We start from the raw sequence: 20,398 nt of genomic DNA on the forward strand, positions 1-20,398 counted from the left end.
AATCCCTTTCTCCCCTCCAGCGTTTACTCCTTTCTTTGTCTAGTCACTTGAGAGACTAGGAACTTCAGCTGGTGTCAGTTTCTAAAGGTGAAGGTAGCTGAAGAAAATACAGAAAATCAAAAAAAATGAGGGAGTCTAGAAGACAACAGAAGGCTTTGTAGAGACTGGTGGTGGTAGCTGGTGTGAGGTAGAAAGCAGCATGAGGGTCACTGTACTTTCCTTAAATCCAAATAACTTTGTTGTTTTTTTTTTAATAAATTTTTATTTATTTATTTGCAAGCAGAGGGAAGGAGGAAGGGAGGGAGGGAGAGGAAGAGAGACAGAGAGAAACAGAGAGAAAGAATGGGTGCGCCAGAGCCTCCAGCCACTACAATTGATCTCCATATGAATGTGCCACTTTGTACATCTGGCTTTACATGGGTGCTGGGGAATCAAACTCATCAAACTTAGGCTTTCCAGGCAAGTGCCTTAACCACTCAATAATCTCTCCAGCTCAGCTTTGTTCTTTTGCTCCCTTAAAAGTAATTACATATGTGTGTACTGCATTCACACATATCATTTATTACAAAAACTTTGTCTCAGATTATAGGCCATTTCTCATATTCTTCTCAAATTTTGGTTATGAACATTTGCAGTACTGAAAAATAGTAACTTATTTTAAAAATCATTTGTACTTAATTAATTTTTAATAATTTTAGTTTAGTTTTCTGCAAACAGTTTTGAGAGGCACATTGGTTTTCTTGAGCTTTTTTTTTTGATTTTTCAATGTAGGGTCTCACTCTAGTCCAGGCTGACCTGGAATTTACTATGTAGTCTCTGGGTGGCCATGAACTCTCAGCAATACATCCTCCTACTTCTGCTTGACAGCTAACATGGAAATCTCTTATTATTTGAGAAGCATACCACACATTGGGTTGGTACCATGTATTGCTGAGGATTTATATTTACATATATAAAGTCTGGATGACTTGAGGTTGGTCTATGTAGCTAAGGGTTTTGACTTTTTATGTTTTTTTGAAGGAGAGAGGAAAATGATCAAAGTGTACTTGGAGGAACTAATCCATGGCATGATATAGGCTAAGTAAGAGAAGATATGGACATCAGTTATGAATTAGCTGTAGATAGTAGGACTAAAGGTTTGGAGATGAGAAGATCTATGAACAGTGATATTTAAAACTGGACAACATAAGATAGAGCATGAGAAATCTGGCCAGCATCAGAAAGAAAAGCTTTCAGTTGCAGAAGGAAGACTTGGTTGGATGGAAAAGGCTAAATGCAGTTCAACTGAGCTATCCACAGGGTGACTGTGCATCCTCAGAGTTTCTGCTTAGCTTCTTTTCAGCATGATTTCTGTGAAGCATTTACAATGGTGGTACATCCTCCTTGCTCCTTTTATGCTCAGGTGACATTGGAGATTGTGCCTACTGGAGAATTAATTACCATAAAGAGCCTCTCACCCCTGCAAGTCTTCCTTTTAGGTCATAGTCCAGCTCAGCCGGGTTGAGCTGGGAAAGATTGTACATGGGATGCCTGCAGTGCTCCTGACAAGCAGATAGATGAGTTCTCATTGCCCATATTGTGCTAGTAGATTCCCAAACCAGTGCACACTGGATACCAGGAAACTATTTTGAAGCAAGGGTATTGTCACAGTCCCTTTCCCAGCTGTGAGCTGTTAGCAACAACATCCATTCTGTTGCCGACACCCTGCTCTCTCTGGTGGTGATTACACTTAGGAATAATTTAAACCTCTTAAAGACAGTAGAATATTTAAAAGTCAAAATGCCTTCTTTCTAATTATTCCCTAGATCTCCCTTAGCAATCGCTGGCTGCATGTCACACAATGAGACTCTCATGGGGTTTACAGCAGCCTTTGAGCAGAAGTGACAGCACTGGCATGCTATTAACAAAGCTGGAGCCAGCTCTGCCCTCAGCCTGGAAGAGGGAGGAGAGAATCCCCTCAGCCCACCTTGACATCTGTAATTCAGTGGACAGGATGATTTCAATGGATTGTTTGTAACATGTTTGAGGGAATCTTGAGGGCTCTCCCTGAGTTGCTTCAATTTTCTCTGATTATTTTTAATGCAGTGATATATGAGAAATGGAAAATAGTGGAAAGGGGACTCTTGGATCCTCTTAAGCCTCCCTAAAATTTTTTTTTCTTATATTTTAGTTTTATTTATGAGAGAGAGAGAGAGAGAGAGAGAGAGAGAGAGAGAGAGAGAGAGAGAACTGGTGTGCTGGTGTGACAGGGCCTCTACCTGCTGCAAAATCCAGACACATGCATCACCTTCTGCATCTGGCTTACATGGATCCTAGGGAATCAAACCTGGGTCCTTTGGTTTTGCAGGCAAGCACCTTAATTACTAAGCCATCTCTCTAGCTCTCCCTAAAAGTTTTTAAAACATATAAAAGTATTTATGAGTTAACAGAAACTAAGACCAGGCCTGTAATCTTGTCAGAAAGTTGTGGAATGGGCTTTTGAATTCGTTTTGTTAAATCTCAAAAATGGCATTAAGTAGCTGATGGAATTGGTATATTAAATGCAACCCTAATCTGTATACAAAATGGACACCTGCTAATCAGTGCGTTGGGTACATCAGTTGATATGGGGAAGATGAGTTCTTTTTGTTATGTCAGCAGAACCAGTGATGTATGGAGGCACTAAACCAAGGGAACAGATTAGGCGGCTCTCTGCAGTTTTAATTATAAACTTTTATGAACAGAAAAATAAAATGTAGACATCTTTGACTGAGGGAATAAAGGTGCTGCAACATTTGCCAGACTTCTGATCTATTCTCACCTGGTTATTCTTAAATTTCACATTTAGACAGAGATTTGTAGGTACATTATGAATTCACACCTTCTTAGTTTTAATACACTGTTAAGGAAGGTGAAGTAGGGACAGCCCTTTTATCTTATCTCCTGTGATAGTACCCACTTAAGTAAAAAAAGCAAGATAAAGAAACTGAACTTCAGTCCTGGAGGAAACTTGGGAGATGCTGAGCCCTGTCTCTGTCTCTGTGTACGTTCACTCTTTTTTTTGTTCAGTGTGCTTCTATGTTCTGTGTGTGGGAGGTAGAGGTTGTGTAGAAGTGTGTCAGCGGGTCTGGGGCCACGGAGCTGATGAGACTATGCTCAGCTGTGCTAGCTGTGGGACCTGGCCCCTTTGCTCTCATCTTTGTAGATGGTGGTAGTCTTTGTTTCTGTAACATGGGGATAATAGCCTTCCCCAACACCTAGGACTGTTTTGAGGCTGAATAATACAAATGAGGAAAATATAAAGAATTTAGCATACTGCCTGATACTGACCTTTGAGTGAATTTTCTTTAAAATTTGAAATTATTTGGGTATGAGCCCATAAAATCTTCCCACTACTCAGAGTAGATTTTTCATTATGGATGTCTCTTGGATTTTCCTAATTATGGCACTTAAAGTATGCCTGGCTGTAACTAAAATCTGGTTTAAAAGGTCACTGTATTTTACAGGTCTATGAAAGGATATTAGGAGCTAAATACTGTGAAATGAGGAACCACAGAAGCACCAGGTGATGAGGCCTATTCTAGAATTCTCCCTCAGGCCATATCATACACATTTGCATATAGTTGGCATATAATTTACAGAAACTTCCTGTCTATTCTGAGATATTTTCAACTTAGACTTTTATTATGGCTCCCCTTAGGACACTAATTTTCTGAGTTTCCCTAATCTTCTTACAGACTTTCTTACATCCAACACTCTTTATGTTAATTTTCTAAAAATCTGGAGCCTGAGCCAGAGGCAGCAGATCCATCAGTTAAGTGAGGGTGGAGTAGGAGGCTGCTATTAACCCTTGCATGGGACTTTAGCCATGTTGTGAGCACACTATGTCAGGAACAGGGACTTGTTTTTGTCTTTCCACAATGCCAGAATTTATTGAAAACAATAAATTCACTTGGTATGATTGTTTTGTTGGCAACAATTTGCCAAATCATTACATTTTCCTTGATAGGTAGGCTGAGGCAAGCAAAGGTTCTTTTATTACAATTTTAATAGTATTATTAACTCTCAGAGCACACATTATATATCACATGGTGTGTGTGTATATATAGGTTACACAATGGTTGTAAAGGGTCAAAAACAAAATAAAAGCAGAGTTCAAAGAGTCCCAAGACCTCAAGGCTAAGAGAAAGGGGCTGGGGGTCTCTGTCCCAGTCAGATAACTAACCAGGATGGAGGTCTGCTGGAGCTGCTGCTGCTGCTGGTGCTGAGTCAGGATGCTGTCAGGTCACAGGTTTAACCAGAGCTGCAGAATCCCAGTTCAGGACCATGAAGACTGCAAAGGTTAAGGACAGGATTTGGTCCAAGCTGACAGATGGATGGCAGGTCCAGACCTGTGCATTGGCTGACTGGCTGGTGGCAATTTGAATAGGCCATGTCAACAGCAGGGCCGGAGCCAAGCTGAAACCCTTGGGACACTTGGGAGCTTTTTGCCTTCTGGTCCCTTGAGACATCCACTGAGTGAGTGAGTAGTCAGATGACAGGTCTGTGGGGGCTGTCACCACCACAGTGTTAGATGTGTTACGTGTCCACCTCTTTAGGGATCCAGACTAGGGAGTTGCAACCTTTCTCCTATCTTGTGTGTCTGATAAATTCTCTAATCTATTTTTTGCATGATTTTAATATGCACATGCACTTCTATAGTTCTAATTCACTTTGAAATGTTTATATGGTGCTACCTTTTGTGCTTGTTAAGAATGAGTTTGATACCAGTCCGTGACTTTCAGGTGGTACTAGACATGTTGTATTGTTTACATGTCTGCCCAGGAGCAGGCATCTTCCATGGATGTTAAATAGTGTTTATAAAATCAAAAAAACCTGCTGTCTTACACAAAGTGGAGTAGCTTAAGGTGAGGGCAGAGCCTGACCTCAATAGGCCTATCTATGAAAACACTGAATTGTTCCTCTAGCATTGTTATATCTTATTAAGGCACCATGGAAGAGCAGAGCAATTAGATTGAAACTAGGTTCACTTTGTTTATGTGAGTGATCAGAAAAGAAGATACCAAACACCCTCAGCTTAGAGCTTTTTGATTTAAAGTGAATAGAGATTCTCTTGGAAGGAGTTACTAGATGTTCTGCCTATTTTCTTTAAAAAATTTATTACCAAGCACTGCTCTTTGTTTTGGAGGCCAATTTCAAATTTTTCAGGGCATCTCACACTATCAGTATTATTTATTGCGCTCTGCTGGGATGCATGTAATTTGTATGTAGTTAATTAATAAAGTTTATTGAGCAGTTAGTGCTGAAATTAATTGCACAAAAATAAAAAAAATAGAAAAGAAAAGGTGCTCCATCTATACTCCATTTAAATGAAGAAAGAAGAAAAAGAGAAGAAAGTGTTTTGGGCTATATGTATTCACTAAAATTTCTTAAACAAGCATATCAGGTTAAAAAATAATAAATGTAAATATTTAGAGTCTATAATATATAAGTTGTCTGAAATCAAATAAAAATTGGCTATTGCATCAATAAGAGTCATCCACATTATGAAGATTCTTGTACAGTGCTCAGCACAGGTAAGTTTTGAGAAGTGGAAATAAAGCTGCCATTTTCCAAAGCCTCTTGGTCTGTTGCTTAGCCTGGCATTATGTGGTAACATTGAATTTATTAGGTTATTTGAATTCTGTATCTTTTTTGTATAGTTAGAGTGCATATGCTATAGGAATTCAGCTCATGAATATGATCAAATTGAGTTAAAAGACTTTTGGACTAAGTTCAGGTTTAATGTGCGGGATTAGCTATGGTTCAGTGTACTAAAAATACAAAACTGAAATATCCATACCATTGATGCTATACTTGTATTGTTAGAAGGATCATGAGTACCCCCTTTCACTTTGCCAATTGGACTTGTCTTTGTTGGCCATTCAAGTGGGGCAAAGGAAATACCTTTATAAAACCCAGGCAAACTTAGTGTTTGTCTTGTAGCTTGTCAAGGGAAACATTGAAATAAAAAAGGATCATACAGATGCCTGCTCTGACCATTATGCTGGCTGAAATACAGATTTCAATCATTTGATGCACATTTAAGTGATAGCAACACATTTCACTTAAGAATGAGAGGATTTTACATAACTGAAGTTTTTGATATATGGGCAGAGTAAACAGGCTAATATTTCTAAGAAACTCTGAATTTGTGAATAATTTTCTGTAGAGAAGCAAAATATTTATTTTATTCAAAGTATAGCTGTTTCTACAATTCTTAGGGAGCAATTCATATTTTTCTTAAAGCTAAGTTTTAATTTTTGACCATTTTGGGTTGACTGCAGCTTTTTAGGGAAAATTAGAGTAAAACAGTCACAGATTTCAGGAAGGGAGACCTGGTACCTGGCCAAGCCTGTTTGGAAATGTCAGGTCTGCTAGTGAGGTTGGTGAAGGAGCATAAAATGACCCTTGTTTATGCACTTCACATTCTCATCTTCATGAGGATTTTTAAAATGACTCTTTGTAAAGTTGTTTCAAATGTCCTATCAACCAATTATCATAAAAAAAAAAAACTTGCAGAAAAGGTGCTATTTTTGTTGAATGCTTTCAGAGATGGTGATTGTGAACTCTGCTCCTCTCTCCCTGCTCTGCCTGTGGGGTGATGGAGATTGACCTTCTTTTTAAAAAGGAAGGAAATAGCAGGATTGATGGCCTGGGCATGGGGATGTGGTCTTATAAAACTCTCTAGTTCAAGGTTTTATAAAAATTTGTAGAGGTCAGGGCAAAGAAAATGAAGGGAGACATGACCTAGAACTTCTCTGGTTTCATTTTTGGGTGACCAGGCAGGAGGCAGATGAAAAGGGGATAATGGTGGAGTCTCCAGCCATTTTGTTTCTGAAAATCAGAGCTAGTTCAGCAGGCGTGGTTTTTACCCAAATTGAATCTGAAAGATTTATGTGAAACTGCCAAGTTTAGCATCTCAGCATAAAAAAAGCTGAGCAATATTCGTAGTGACCTTTGGGTTGTTCTCTTTAAGGTAGAGAGCAGGCCCGTGGAGCAGCATGCTGCCGTGAAGGCTGCAGGAATGGGTTGATAAGTAGGATGAGTCCTTACTCTAAGAAGGGTTTCAGGAAACAAGGAGGTGACGATTCTAGGACTTCACAGGACTATCTTTAACATGAAAGTATATCTGCATGAGACTGGCCTATACTTCAGAGGGAAATGGAAACACGGAGTTTCAGATCTCATTTTTTCTATCAAGGGTACAAACTGATGAGTCAATGACTGCTTTGGAAATGGATGGTAAATAGGGTAGAAGATCAAGTTTTGTAGGAACTCCTTTTGTTGCTTATATAAAACAGATCTTGATTTGGCAAAGAACAGTATGGAGAACTATTTGACTATACAACTTAATGAAGAAACCACCATTTTACTTTTTTTTTTTTTAAATTTTTTATTTATTTATTTGAGAGCAACAGACACAGAGAGAAAGACAGATAGAGGAAGAGAGAGAGAATGGGCGCGCCAGGGCTTCCAGCCTCTGCAAACGAACTCCAGACGCGTGCGCCCCCTTGTGCATCTGGCTAACGTGGGACCTGGGGAACCGAGCCTCGAACCGGGGTCCTTAGGCTTCACAGGCAAGCGCTTAACCGCTACGCCATCTCTCCAGCCCCATTTTACTTCTTTAACTAATATTTATTTATTTATATTTATTTTTGCTTTCTTCTGACTAGATTAAGATCTTTACAGAAGTTTTCTTTTCCTTATGAAAGAAATGCCCTCTCCTATTTTCTACTATAAACATCCATCACATGTATTACTTTATTAGAATGTATAGGATAGGGCTGGGGAGATGGCTTAGCAGTTAAAGGCACTGGCTTGCTAAGGCTGCTGGCCAGGGTTCTTCTTCCTAGTAACCATATAACATCAGATGTACAAAATGGTACATACTTCTGATGTTCGTTTGCAACTGCAAGAGTCCCTTGTGAGCCCATTCTTTCTTTCTCTCTCTCTTTCCTTGCAAATAAAAAAGCATTAAAATATATAATAGCATTTTAATTCTTTTTCAAAATAGGAGGTAAAAAATAAATTTATTTTATCCTGGTCATGATGTCATGACAATAAGTCATTTACTATGCATTATAAACAAATTCCTTTTTTACTTCTATGGACTTTATCTTTTTGTGTTTAGAGGGAAAAATGGAATGTGTTTGCATTCAAATTGGGATTGTATTAATTTATGATGTTTGTGCTTTGACAAATAGCAGCTCTGCTTTTTGACTTTGTTCAAGTCATTTAAGCACTTGGGGACTGTTTCCTCATCTGTATAATAAGGGTCTGCACTAAGTGGTCCCTCAGGTCCTTCTAAAATTCTGTGATTTTATGAGTGAACACTTTTCAAAGTACTTTCATATTCATGATTTCATTTGATTCCCTGAATGCCTAGTGAGAGAGAGAAGATCATCACCATTTTACAAATGAGGGGCTGAGCCACAGTGGCACTGGGTGGTTTGCACAAAGTCACCCTGACTTCAGTATCAGAGCCAATGTGTCCTTCTGTGGGTATAAGCTGTCCCTGGGTTGCCTCCAGTACTACCAGAGGCTCCCTGTCTGGAAGCTATACTTGCTGCATGGTCCAAATGCCTAGTAGAGAAGGACTCTGGGTAGGATACCACCTTCTCAGAGTGCTTGGTAGCAGGCAGGTAGTACAAATATCATACCAATCTAAGATACAGAAGGTGTTGGTTTCTAACTACTGTTCACTGCCTCATAAATGTAATTAATACTTGGCTAAAAAAGGAATCACCCCTTAGCCATAATATTCCCACTTACCTATAGGAGACAGAAAGTTCCTATAGAAGAACCTAAACTAGAAGAAGGAAACACACTTGTTTTGAACATATAGCTCTAGATTTTATAAAGGCTTCTAGAAGGTTGGAAAATATCATAACTATACCAGTATCCCACCTTCTCTATAGTTCAATAGAACATAGCCTGCCTCCTTATTCACCAAAATGTCCTCACGTGGATCTTGCATAAAAGAGCTATTAGTGCTAAGGAAAGATTGTAGCCACGAGTTTTTCCAGTTATGGTGTTTAGACATAGTAAAATAAATGATTTGTTCCACTTTCTCTCACCATTACCCAAGTGGAATTTTCAGGGAATATTTTGTTGAATAAGTCCTCAATATCGGCAAATGGCTACTGCCAAGTGCCTAAACATGAAAAGGCTTCCTTTGGCTGTGCAGCTGCTCCAACCAAGGCTTGGAAATCAAGCACTGAAGCAGGCTGTGCCAGCCAAGTTAGTTGTTTCAATGCATTACACCCAGGCTGTGTTATCCATCATAAATGTACAAGAAAGCCTTTTTCCCACTGCTATCGATTTCTCATGGTGACTATTTGTCTGTACTCCTGACAGTTTGACAGTTGGCTGACATTGCGAAGCTTCAGTATCCTTTTATACCCCTGCTGTCTAAAACTGCCATGCAAGTGGGTAGATTCAGATGGAAATCCACTTAAAAATTGCTCTTTTATTACATTTCCCCCATATTACTTAATATTGTAGAATATCATGTTCCAAACCTCTTGTCTCCCTCCTTCACACTTTAATTCTATATTTTCAACATCTCTTTCTGCCCTGTTTTCTAAATGAATAAGCTTATTTATCATTTACACTAAAGTCACTTTGAGGTCACAGGCAGTGACTAGAGGGAGACCCTGGAGCTCTGCTTTTTCATGACAGGAAGCAAGCACCAGAGCCTGGACTTTCCATTTAGGTCATTTCTCAGCCCAATTTGACTAGTCTGGATGAATCTATACCCAAAGAACAGATGTCTTTAGCTTGGGAAGGATGTCATTTTCCTTCTAAAGGTTACTTTTCTTTTCTACTTGAGCTGCTGCAGGTATGCTGAGCACCCTTAAAATTATTCAGGGGGGGCTTGATGAATAGCTGAAGTTGCCAGTGAGTGGACAGCTCATTAGCCAATGTGCAAGGGCGTGCTGTGACTATTCTGAATCATAAAGCTAGTATTCTAATGGTAGATAGTCAATTAGCAGCAAAATAGATCCTCCTGAATATTAACTGTTGCTTTGTCAGAAAGAGTGTGGATGTTTTCTTTCACAAAGTTTATTTTCTTCATATTAATTGGACTTGGCTAGAAAGAAGAATCATATGTAGAAAGAAAAAAATCAGTGTGGCCAGGGTTTTTTGTTATCATTCCTAACTCTCTTCTGAATGGTACAATCAATTTTGTCCTAATTTAAGCATTTTGATCACAGTTTTCATCCACTGATGCTGGGAGAAAGGACACAGAGAAAGAATTTGCAGGAAAGTTTTCTGGCTTTGGGTAATTATTATGTCATATGCACACATGATTGGAAAATACAGAGAGACATAAAAGAAGAAAATCTCCCACAATACTGTGAAAAATAAACTCATGTTAGTATGTTTTCTATCTTCCTGGGCTTTTTTTTTTTTTTTTTTTTTGTGCTGTTTTCTCTCTCCATCATGCATATGCAGGTGTAGAAACATTGGTGATTAACAGACTTTTATACATACTAACTTATAAGGTACTTTTATAGTTAATCATTACATTGTGAAGAGTTTTTCCAAATATTGCATATATTAGAAAACACACTTTTCATAGTTGCATGGTAGCTTACAGGTTTCTATTCAATCTCCACTTAACTTTAACCATTTATCTTTTCATATAGTTTCCTTCATTCATGCCTATCACTTTCTACTTTTCTTTTGTCTAACTTCAATTTTATGGCTGGCTTTTTGTCTTTTTGTACATTATCCACCTCCTACTGTTTTATTTTTCTTCCCTTTTATTTTTTTAAAAAAGTTATTTATTTATTTGAGAGCGACAGACACAGAGAGAAAGACAGATAGAGGGAGAGAGAGAGAATGGGCGCCCCAGGGCTTCCAGCCTCTGCAAACGAACTCCAGACGTGTGCGCCCCCTTGTGCATCTGGCTAACGTGGGACCTGGGGAACCGGCCTCGAACCGGGGTCCTTAGGCTTCACAGGCAAGCGCTTAACCGCTAAGCCATCTCTCCAGCCCTTTTTTCTTCCCTTTTAACTAACTGGGGTTTACAATGAACAGCTTATTAAGTCATGGACATTAAGCCAGATTTTTTAAGCACTGTCTCCTGTGGTAAGTAGCATGTACATGGCTGAGCCTGGATGAGCCGGCCCTGCCTCAGCTATAACCCCTCCTTATGATAGTCTATCCTGGTCTATCTAGGGGAATTCTGAATCAGAAGGCATGAGGCATGGGTTTCCTGCAGTGTGCTATTCTCTTTGCTTAACATTTACTTTCCTGGGTCCCGTCCTTTGTAATACCTAAACTTCAGTTGTGTAAATCCTGTGTAGAGCACTTATTCTGGATCATGAAGAGTGACTCCAATCTGGCCTCTAAGTCCCTACCCCCAAGACTCCATTTAAATCTCATTGCCTTGTCTCCTTTGTGGAGTCTCAAGGATTTTGTTCTTTCAAGATTTTCTATAGCAGGATCATCCCTGTTCTACAAACAAATCACTAAGCTGTACCATGATGCTCTAGCCTCAAATTGACACAAGACTTGGGAAATGTGGTCTTGATGCATAGTGAAACCATAATTAAAGAAGCCTATGGGTTGGAGAACTTTTTTTTTTTTGTTTGTTTTTTTGAGGTAGGGTCTTAGTCTAGCCCAGGCTGACCTGGAATTCACTAAGAAGTCTCAGGGTAGCCTTGAACTCACAGTGATCCGCCTACCTCTGCCTCCTGAATGCTGCGATTAAAGGTGTGTGCCACCATGCCCGGCTGAGAACTTTTATATTAAGTGCCATGGCTATAAAACAACAGCATACAATACAACAAAGCCTCTGTTTAAAAATCAAGTGAAGCAACTTCTTTACATGTCTTCCATCTCTGCCTCCTGGAACAGAGATGCAAAACCAAGGGCAACGGCAGAAACTAGAATTTCTTCTTTCGTCTTATAGGAGCGTTATGCTGGTATTAACCAACTATTTAATCCCCTTCCTGCTTTACTTATATTCTTTCCTTTTCCCCTCATAAAATAAGGAAGTCTCATATGACATACATAATTGTCATCTAGGGACTGGTAAACTATATGAAGTAAACATAGTCACATTAAAATGTTATCTTAATTGGCATTTGGATTCTGTGACATTGATCACTAGCTGTTTTTATTTCAGCTGATCCCCAGACCCTCCACCTCTGCCCAATCTCTCTAATTTCTATTCATCTTGACAAAGGAATATTTTACTTATTTATTTTTAACACGATGGGTGTGGGAGTAGGGTAATTCTAGTGATGACATAAACATTATCTTTTGATGTTAACAGTATCTTTGTGATTCCAAAAGTAGCTTATTTGATTTCTTCTACAGCATTTTTCTTTTCTAATATTTTCTTACAAAATTTTTATTTATTTGTAAGCAGAGAGAAAAAGAGAGACAAAGGCAGACACACATACACACACACACACACACACACACACACACACACACACACACAGAGAGAGAGAGAGAGAGAGAGAGAGAGAGAGAGAGAGAGAGAGAGAGAGAGAGAGAGGGAGAGGGAGAATGGGCATACCAGCACCTCCAGCAGCTTCAGACTCCAGATGCCACTTTGTGCATCTGGCTTCATGTGGGTACAAGTGAATTGAACCCATATCATTAGGCTTTGCAGGCAAGTGTCTTAACCATTGAGCAATCTTTCCATTCCCCTTATAGCATTTTTCTTAACATTTTGGTGGCCATTGGTATTTTTCTGAATCTGATAATATCTACACATCTTCTCATTTAAAGAGATTGATTCATGCCTTCGGTTCTATGTGTTCTCAAAGGGAACTCATGGATCCTTAATAATGCCAGGTATACTTGTTTGGGGTGGATATTTGCAGGAGAAAGCACTGCTTTTTTGTCTCAGCTATTTACTCCCCACCCCCAAGTACCTCACCAACATATTCTTATTTTACTTATTTCCTTATTTATTCATTTATTATTATTAATTTTTGAGGTAGGGTCTCACTCTAGCCCAGGCTGACCTAGAATTCACTATGTAGTCTCAGGATGGCCTTGAACTCACAGTGATCCTCTTACCTCTGCCTCCCAAATGCTGGGATTAAAGGTGTGCACCACCACGCCCAGCCTCTTCTTATGTTTTTAACATTCTTTTAGGTCTCGCTTTGCATCTTCATATGCCCATTCACACTTTCCCTCTAGAACACAAATCATTTCATGTCTTAATTTAGGTCAGATTCATTTCCTTTCCTTTTTAGCATCACTAAAGCCTTAGCTTATTTTTCTTTCCCTTTGAGAGCCCCATATTTGTAATAGATGCTGACCCATACGGTTTTTTAATTTGAAATCATAATTATGATTTTTCTACTTTGTTTGACATTTTACACTAAACTTCTTCTGACCTGATATACTTAAATATGACCATGTGTATTAGTTATTTTTTACCTTAGTTATGCAGTGAGTCACAAAAGCCATGGTTCCTATTAGGAAAGAGAGTAAACCTGTAATGTTTAATATCTCACAAGGTAGAACAATTTCCAGAGTTGGCTATAGGAGCTAATCATAAATGTTCTTTTCTCCTTACACTCACCCCAGATTTATTTCAAATTGAATAAAAATGGCTTGGGATTTTATTCCAAAGCAGATATTAAAGTTAAATGTGGCTACACTTTTGTGAAACTTGGGTTTTGTCTGTATGTTACATAGTAACCTTATATACACTGTTTCTCTGTCTTTGGAAGAGGATTCAAGTGAATGATTCTTTTTCTCTTTCTTGGTTTTATTTTTTTATTTTTATTTATTTTTTTTGTTCATTTTTATTTATTTATTTGAGAGCAACAGAGAGAAAGAGGCAGGTGGGGGGGGGGGGGTCATGCCAGGGCCTCCAGCCACTGCAAATGAACTCCAGACATATGTACCCCCTCATGGATCTGGCTAATGTGGGTCCTGGGAAATTGAACCTTGAACCTGGGTCCTTAGCCTTCACAGGCAAGTGCTTACGTGCTAAGCCATCTCTCCAGCCCTCCTTTTTGGTTTTAAAATGAAGACAACAGTGTGAGGTAAGACTTTAAAAAGGACTTTCCCTAACTGATGACTCAGAACAATAATTTCATATATTTCTCATAAGCAACTAAAAAAGAAATAGTGGAAAGAAAGAAGACAGAAAAGAGAAAACCCTAAATCTGCCACAAATTTTGAGAATATTTCTGCACTCTGTGTATATATATTCTCCCTGTTTCATTGTAATGATGTCTCTAGATTCCAGAAGGCTAGCAGATGGAAGATTCATTCTAGAAGGTCAAGCTGAGCTGTCCATCCAACTAACGAACTTACATCATGTTGACAGGAAAATGACTTAGGAAAAATCAATAATTTTCTTGCCCTTTTTAGCCTTTTCTTAGAAGGAGTCTACTAATGATCTATAGGAAAGCAGGCAATATGTAATTAAAATAGGAACATGAAAAAATGCCTAATTTTGAATTTTGACATGTCTTGAATGAGTCTCTCAATGCAATTCTAGGTTGAGTACATTTTAGTGCTTGAGGCAAGCAAGATTCTTACCAGGAATAACCTTTTGCTGTAGGTATGTGATGGGGAGTATGGCTGTGTCAGGGTGGTAGGGAGGACCGTTTGATGTACTACTTTAAGGAAACATGATTTCTGAGTTTAGAAGTCAACACTGTCTATGTATATACTGTTCTTTTCTTGTATATTAAGATATGAAAAAGATTGAGGACCATAGAAGTGGATTACCTTCCAAGTCTTAATTGTGTTGATTGACTTGTCTATTAGATTGTAAATCTGTGATGGTGTGAATGAATGATATCATTAATCATTAATCTTATTAATTATTAAGAACTTTTCTCATCATTTGAACCTCATTGTAGCACATATAGTTGGTGCTCATTTGATATTTATTTAATAAATAAAAGGATGAATAGAAGGTGATGGAGAGACATTGCAGGTAGAGATTTCACTGAGCTGGATTATGTAGATAGAAATTATCTGCATGGGCATTTTATTTTTTGTGTTTAACTCATGGCAAACCTCCTACCTCTGCCTCCTGAGTGCTGGTATTAAAAACATGTGCCACCACACCTGGCTCCTCTTTTTTTTTTTTTTTTTTTTTTTTTGCATAGGTAGTTACAATAATATACCCTTGTCTCCTGTTCCCCCTCAAAAAACTACCAGGAAAAATTGACTAAAATAATGTGTCATATGTAAACCACGCAAATGGCTGAATACATGAACCCAATCGAACAAAATGAAAACTATTTATTTATTTATTTAAAATTTTTAATTTTTTTATTAACTTCCATGATTATAAAAGATACCCCATGGTGAGACCCTCCCTCCCCCTGACTTATCCCTTTGAAATGCCACTCTCCATAATACCCCTTCCCCATCTCAATCAATCTCTCTTTTACTTTTGATGTCTTGATATTTTCCTCCTCTTATGATGGTCTTATGCAGGTAGTATCAGGCACTGTGAGGCCATGGATATCCAGGCCACTTTGTGTCTGGAGGGAGCATGTTGTATGGAGTCCTGCCCTTCCTTTGGCTCTTACATTCTTTCTGCCACCTCTTCCGCATTAGACCCTGAGCCTTGAAGGTGTGATACAGATATTGCACTATTGAGCCCTGTGGTCATTTCTTTCCATCACCATGATACCTTCTGAGTCATCCCAAGGTCACTGCCATCTGAAAAGAGAAGATTCTCAACCAAAAGTGAGAGTAGCATTAATATAAGTGTGTGAACATTAACAGAAGTGCTGACTGGGCAGTTTGATAGGCATAGTATATACATTTGGCCAGACAACAGCAGATGTTAAACCCCTAGGGCTTATGATCACCCATGTTTTAAGTTTTCAGTATCAGGGATGTATTCCCTTCCCAGTGGGCCTCCAGTACAATTAGAGGGAAGTTGGTTTCCTCCATAATAGACATGCCACTATTGCACCTGTTGGCTCATTTGGCCTGGCTGGCCAATTATAAGGCTTGCAGTGTCCACTGATGTGTATCTTCACTGGTGATTTCTCTTTCTCCCATTGAACTGCATGCAGAATGGCTTTTTATAGCTGTCTGTTAGCTGGTCTACATATAGGAGGTTATCAGCTCAGTTCTAGCAAGATTTCTCAGTGGCCTTGCAGCCCAAGTATATGGAGTCTTCAGCAATAGGGTCTTACCATCTATTCCTGGTGGGAAACCAAGGGCCTCAGCAATGGCCTATAATACTTTGGGGGCATCAGGGATCTCCCTGGCCAATAGCTCACTGGAAGATATCCTATCCCTGGCACTGAAAATTTTGTAGCAACAATCTACAGCTCCTGAATGTTCCATTGTCCAAAAAAGTAGGATTACATATGTTTATTTATATCCTCTTAGATTTTGATTAGCTGTCCCTCCACCTTTCCTTTACTCAGTCTCTTCCCTAGACCTCATTTTGGGCCTTTTCACCACCATTAATCTATTCTTCTACTTACATATATACAATACCATCATATTAAGTACCCCCCTCCCTTCCTTTCTCTTCTCTTTCTATCTCTTTTCTAGCTTACTGGCCTCTGTTACTGAGATTTTTCCTTCTCACACAGAAGCCCAGTCATCTGTAGCTAGGATCCACATATGAGAGAGAACATTTGATGCTTGGCTTTCTGGGCCTGGGTTACCTCACTTAGTATAATCCTTTCCAGATCCACCCATTTTCCTGCAAATTTCTTAACTTCATTTTTCTTTACCACTGAGAAGAAGTCCATTGTATAAATGTGCCATATCCATTTATTAGTTGAGGGACATATAGGCTGGTTCCATTTCCCAGCTATTGTTAGCTATTGAGCAGCAATAAACATGGCATGTTACAGCATGTACTTCTAAAGAAATGAGATGAGTCCTTAGGATATATGCCTAGGAGTGCTATAGCTGGGTCATATGGTAGATCAATTTTTAGCTGTCTTAGGAACCTCCACACTGATTTCCACAATGGCTGGACCAGATTGCATTCCCACTAACAGTGTAGAAGGGTTCCTCTTTTCTCACATCTTTACCAGCATTTATGGTCATTTGTTTTGATGATGGTAGCCAATCTGATAGGAGTGAGATGGAATCTCAACGTAGTTTTAATCTGCATTTCCCTGATGATTAGTGATGTAGAACATTTTTTAGATGCTTATACACCATTCATATTTCTTCTTTTGAGCACTCTCTATTTAGTTCCATAACCCATTTTTTAATTGGCTTGTTTGATTACGAAATGAAAACTATTTAAATGAGGATACATAACACAGAAAAAAATAAAAATAAATAAAAGCTAGTTCAGAAATAAAGCATGGACTAGATTAAAAACAAAATAATTCAACATAGTAGTTAGCACTTCATAAGAAATATGTAAGGGAAGAAGGAATATAAATGTTTTAAAGATCAAAAATATATGGCATAAGAACACGTTGAATAAAAGGTCCAACATAAGTACAATTGGGATTTATGAAGTGGTAACCAACAGAACTGGATCAGTTATTTAAAAAAATATCAACAGAGGAAATTTTTCTTGAAATAAAAGAGAAGTTTGAAGTCACATATAGAAATATATAGCTGGGGCTGGCAACCTCCCAACTGATGCCAAGACTCATTCCAGAAAAACCTGGTCAGAATGCAAGCAAAAATATTTCTCATGGGGCTGGACAGATGGCTTAGCGGTTAAGCGCTTGCCTGTGAAGCCTAAGGACCCAGGTTCAAGGCTCAATTCCCCAAGACCCACATTAGCCAGATGCACAAGGAGGCGCACGCATCTGGAAGGCCCTGGTGCACCCATTCTCTCTATCTATCTGCCTCTTTCTCTCTCTGTCTGTCACTCTCAAATAAATAAATTAATTAATTAATTAAAAAATTTCACATATCTTAAAACAAAAAGTGATTTGTAAGTGAAAGAGAATTGGATTTCCATCATATTTTTTCAAAGCAATTCTTAATGACAGAAGAAAACAGAGCAATATATTTAAGAAATAAAAAAAAAAAGTGAGCCAAAGTTTTTTGTAACTAGAAAATTATTCCTGACATGGAATGACTCAAATAACATTTCCAGAATTTCATGAGGTATGCACATGAGAATTAACCTCAGGCCATAAAATTGACTAGGGAGATAGTGATGTTAGGCAGCTGATGAACATGAAATGTCAAAGAATTAAACAGTAAAGAGCAAAAACCAAATGAAAGCTAAAAGGGAGGAAGTATCTATGTGATAGTATATTCCTAAAATGTAGGTCAAGAGTAACTATAAAATTGGTATACAGTTGAGGAAAAATATCCAAATAAATTTTTTAAAACTGGTTCCATAAAATATAATCTCAGTGGTAGCTTCCTTCTTTGTTGAAAATACATACGCTAGAAATTTTGTTAAACTTATGATAGTTATTTTCTTAAATATACTAATAAAGTTCTTATGGTTTTGATCTAAATAGTGACAAGTTTGTTACTAAAATTATGAATGAAATAGACAAGTATTAGGAAAAGAACTAAATGCTATTGTATAAGAAATTGTTTTAAATTTATCTTTGTCATTCACATATGCATATCAGTAAAGTTCCTATTAACGTGTGTGATATATATGAAGAAAAATGAATGAGTGCTTTAGTGGCTTTAAAATAACATTTTCATTAAAAGAAAGTGGGACTTCATGGAAGAATGGCCAACTCCAGATGTGGAATGGGAAATTTGTAAGCTAGATATGGGAGACTTGGTTAAAACACATACCCAGGAGGTTATACATTCTACTGGAGGTTTGTAAATAAAATTGAAGAACAATTTAAACTTCAAACAAGTTATAACTATAATAGAATCAAACCTGTACAATTTGTTTACATGAATGACTACCTAATTGTACAATTGATTTTCAAGTCTTTGTGAATTTGCCTCCATGAGTTGAAAATATTTACAACATTGCATCTCTGCTGTACCTGTATAGACTTTTTGTCATTAGTCTCTAAACAATATAAAAACTATTCATGTGGCACTTACATTGTAAGTATCATAACTAATCTAGGGGTGAATTAAACTAAATGGATTTATACATGCAGGTTATATGCAAATTCTGTGACATGATGTGCATATATCTTGTACATACATGGGTTTTAGTATCCAAGAAGGTTCCTGGAATCAATTTCATATGCACACCAAGGGATGACTACAATTACAAAGTCTAGTTACCATTTTAAAGTTCTGGAGAATGAATTCTGGAAAACAGGAAATAGGACACAGGACACATTCATTAACTCTTCTTTTCTGCTATAAACAGCAATATTGGAAAATAAATAGTAATATTTGTATAAACAAGATTTTTATTGAATTAATAAATGAAAAATAATTGATAAGATTAAACTTTCATCATTTTACAAATTCCAAATGAATTACTAGATCTAGATATCATATAAGCACCAACAACTGATAACAAGGAAAGAGAGATCTAAATATTGAATGGGGTTTTGATTGAAAGACCACATGAATTAAAGGCATGAACCTGTCTAGCTTCTTGTTCCATTGTTTGGTCTTTAGGAAATATATAAGGGCAGAGCCATATGTTGAACTGTCCCCATGTCAGTCTGTAACATCTGAACAGTGGGGGTAGAAAGTCTGGAGAGAAACTGCTCCAGACCTTTAAACAGATACATTGTAAAGGAAACAACAACAACAACAAAAACCAAACAAACAAATAAACAATAAGGAGAAGAAGAAAACAGCTGAAAAACCTTAGAATTAACAGGCTAGGCATTGTAGGGCGGGCATGGTGGCACACACCTTTAATCCCAGTTCTTGGGAGGCAGAGGTAGAAGGATCTCTGTTGAGTTTGAGGCCAACCAGAGACTACATAGTGAATTCCAGGTCAGCCTGTGCTAGAGCAAGAGTATAGCATGAAAAACCCAAAAAAGAAAAAAAAAAAAAGCTGGACATGGTGGTATACATCTATAAAACCAGTACTCAGGAAGTAGAGGCAGAATGATCACACATTTAAGGCAAGCCTGAACTACATAGTAAGATTTCATCTCAAATAATGAAGAAACAAATAAAGGCAACAAAATCAGACTAAATAAAATAGGCAATAGTAAGCTGTGATGAATTATGTACACCTAGGAAAAAGTGTTTACTGTAAAACCTAGGAAAGTGGTTAATTTTGGAGAGAAGTATTTGAGATATGACTGAACCCTATGGTTAGGATCTCCCAGGAGCCTGGCAAGGGTCTATATTTGGATGTAGATGGTGATTTAAGGATCTTGAGCTTATAACTCATTCAGTAACCTATGTATATATTTTATGTGATTTTATCTTTACTTTTTGATAATTAAAATTTTAAATCAATAAAGAAGCAAAAAGTTGGGTAGGATTTTTGTTTCCTCTCCCAGGCCAATCCTGTGGTTCTTCT

At 37.9% G+C, this 20,398-nt stretch overlaps 1 protein-coding gene and 1 non-coding gene across 6 annotated transcripts in view; both read left to right on the forward strand.

The window, feature by feature from the left end:
- Positions 1 to 20,398, forward strand: part of Nxph1 (neurexophilin 1) — a 311,960-nt gene that overhangs the window by 26,924 nt on the left and 264,638 nt on the right. The gene's annotated exons all lie outside the window — the stretch shown is intronic.
- LOC123464296 lies at positions 5,859 to 5,983 on the forward strand. The gene has a single exon (XR_006639523.1). It is a non-coding gene; the product is annotated as a small nucleolar RNA SNORA27 (small nucleolar RNA).

The sequence above is a fragment of the Jaculus jaculus genome, chromosome 10 (assembly GCF_020740685.1).
Source record: "Jaculus jaculus isolate mJacJac1 chromosome 10, mJacJac1.mat.Y.cur, whole genome shotgun sequence".
In the NCBI taxonomy this organism is placed as follows: Eukaryota; Metazoa; Chordata; class Mammalia; order Rodentia; family Dipodidae; genus Jaculus; species Jaculus jaculus.